The sequence below is a fragment of the Bacillus rossius genome, chromosome 3, assembly GCF_032445375.1.
Source record: "Bacillus rossius redtenbacheri isolate Brsri chromosome 3, Brsri_v3, whole genome shotgun sequence".
NCBI lineage: Eukaryota > Metazoa > Arthropoda > Insecta > Phasmatodea > Bacillidae > Bacillus > Bacillus rossius.
This window is the reverse complement of record NC_086332.1, coordinates 36,290,939-36,294,490: the sequence shown is the minus strand read 5'-3', so window position 1 is coordinate 36,294,490 and position 3,552 is coordinate 36,290,939.

Genomic DNA, 3,552 nt, shown 5'->3' with positions numbered 1-3,552 from the left:
GGACTTAAAAATGATAAATTTCTACTCGGACAGCAAAGTGGCCACACAAAATATCCTTGTTTCTTGTGCCCCTGGGATAGCAGAGACAAAACACACCACTGGCTTAGACAAGAGTAGCCTGAGAGAGAAGAACATGGTCGTTAAGAAAAAACCGTTAACGAACCCTTAGTTGAACAAGAGAAAATCATCTTTCCTCCACTGCATATCAAGCTGGGCCTTATGAAGCAGTTTGTAAAGGCTCTTGATAAGGACGGATCATGCTTTGCATTTATACGGGGAGAAATGCCTCACTTGAGCAAGGAAAAAATTAAAGCAGGAATATTTAACGGCCCAGAAATAAGAAAATTCATTAAGGACTAAACCTTTGTAAATTCCATGAATGAGGCTGAGCGAAAATCCTGGACTTCATTTGTTGCAGTTTCGAGAATTTTCTGAGCCAATGAAAAGTAAAAAACCATGTTGAACTAACAGGTTAACGATATGCTTAAAAATTTAAAATCACCTAGGTGCAACATGAGTATTAAGGTGCACTGTTTACACAGCCACCTGGACCGTTTTCCTGAATATTTAGGCGACAGCAGTGAGGAGCAAGGTGAAAGATTTCATCAAGGAATTAAAATTATGGAGGACCGTTATCAAGGAAGATGGGATACGCACATGATTGCAGATTATTGTTGGAGTTTAAAAAGGGATTCTTCCAAGATATATTCAAGAAGTTCACGAAAAATAAGCTTCCGAATTGTTGAGTGTCTAGTTGGTTCCATTGATGACTTGGTAATATCTTTGTATATATAATAATATTAGTATATGCTAATAATATCTGTATAATATAATGATATTTGTATAGAATGATATTTATGTAATTAAATAATAAGAATTTAATGTTTAAAATTTTGTTTTGATTCGTGGATTTAACCTAAAATAACGTAAAACTACATATCACTAAAACGTTATTAGAAATTTGACCTCCTAGGCAAAAACTAATGCCATATTATCTTCAATGCACCAAATTCTTATGAAATCAGCTACAAATACCCCGGCACCAAAACTATTGTTGGCCTGTGTTATCAATTCATTTTTTACGAATTTGGTGTTAAAAATGTTTTTCGTAACTGCAGATGATATCATATCAGCTTTTATTTTACCAAATACTATGCTTATCCGCAATGTTATTTTTAATACTTATTATTGTGTGTATTTTTGCGTACAAGCGCGCACACACATTTATATAATAAAGAGAGTCGTTGGTCACAGAAACAGACATATCGGTGAATTATTTTGTAGATTTTGATTTTAAATTTTTTACACCATAAATATTAATGTTTTCAATTATTCAACAGTTTTGCGTGACCAACAAATTCATATCAGTCTCTTAGCCAATTGCAATATTAATGTCGACGTGCTGCGGAAGAGAAATGAACTTACAGGAAAGAAAAAAAAACATTTTGCCAGTTCATGGAAATGCATTAATCATCTACCAAAAGTGGAGTAGCCAGTGATGTGATGCTATTATATTACTAGCTGTTGCAACCAATTCCAGTAGGGCTGAATTTAAATTACGTGTTAAAGCGTTTTATTAAATTCAGCCTCATGATATATTTTGTTTTATTTTCCGCCTCTTATTTCTCGCTTTAAGAAAAAAATATTTCGCACACGCAGCATTGATATATAAAATTATTTTGAACAAATCTATTGAAATGCTACACAAAAGAAACACAAAAACATTATCAAAACAATAATCTGCAATGAAAACGTGAAAATAAAGTCACTTAGTTTGTTACATGCAATAGTGAACAATACAAACAATGCAGTCTGTAAAAATATTACTGTAATTACCTCTGAATTGGTTATATTTGCATTCGTCATGTTTCTAATCTTTTAAATACATACTAACATTATAAATGCGAAAGTGTGAATATCTGTTGTCTTTCTTTCACGCAGCAACGGAGCAACGGATAGATATGATTTTTTGCATATAGATAGTTTATGGTAAGGATTGTAACATATACTACATAAAAATTATGAAATTCCATCCCTCAGAGATTGATAAAGGGGTAAATTCAGTTTTATAATAGAAAATCATAGTAGCTAGGTCATAGACACACAAACAGTGAGTGTGTGTCATTTCTCCATGTCCGCCACACGGTCATATGGTAAGGTCTGGCAACTTCCTATCCTTCTCCTTGGCGAAACCCATCCGCTTATTGAAGCACGCGGTTGCTTGCGAACTAAAGGCGCTAATAACAGTTTAGATCTTCGAAAATTAATGGCGTTGCCTTGAATTTGCAATGATCTATTGTTTGGTGCGTCCGCCACGTCTTGCATAGGGGTTACCTACCTTCCCGCAACATGGGTCTGAAGATTGGTCTCCAATTTTGCTGATGAGTAGACTTGACGCACCGAGATCGTGCAATCAATGGAACTTTAAAATCAAAATTTCCTGTTTTTCAAGAGTGTGTCCTACATACTTGAAACTCGGTAGTGATGTTCCTTATATTATGATGTGTTTAGCCCGGTCAACGCCGGGTACTTCAGCTAGTGACTATAAATATTCTAAATAGGGCCTAAATTTCTCTTTATTAATGTACCCATGCGGTCTACAGGCGGAAAACTATCGCATTGCTCATCACACGTGCCCCTCCTAGTGGGTACGCCACTGTCGTGTCTTTATCGGAAAAAATTAACTGAATAGAATTTTGAAAATCAACTCATTAAACACACAAAAAAAATTGTTAGAACTGAGATAACTATGGAGAAATTTGCAACAATGTGTCACGTAGCCACAGAAAATTGTTTCGTCGAAATTACTGCACTTGGCAAAGCCCTTGGGGGATGGTTTCCTTAATTATGATTTCTTATTTTTGCTCATAATTTGAATGCTTGTATTCTTAGTAGTAAAACTTTATATTTACGAACTCTTTCATAAATATTTACAGTCTAAATTTTCCTAGTGTCTAGAAAACTTCAGTTTTCAGGATTTTTGGAGGATTGAATATTAAGAAATCTATGAATGATCTGTTACTAATATGTAGACTTATAACAAAGGCAAAACATAAAAGGTTATTTAGAAGCTGTATAAAATTATATTAATACATTCTCTCAGTACAAGCTGTTTAAAGTTTTTAATACTTCTTTTAAATAAAGACATATCGCCTTGAGAAAACCATTTTAAATGTACACCCATAAAAATATGAAGAATTAAATTAAAAATCATGCGTAAACACAAACGTTATAGAAGAAAAAAAAATTGATAGCTACTTTTTTAGGTTTGTGCTATCACATTTTTTTTTCAATTGTGTTGCTAATTTCGAATATTAATGAAGAAAAATTTCTAAAATGGCACTAAAGAAGTTAAGCTTAATACAGTGTAATACTAAAAAGGAGATATTTCTTTCTTCCAGCCATTGTATGCAGGAATTTTTTTAATGAGTCCGTTATCAAAATTTTAATAAATACTTCTTTAACTCTTATTGCCGAAAACGTAGCTCTAAGCACCAAAATTAAGACCTGATTACATTTTTTCATTGCCACAGGGAAAAATAATTGAAAAAC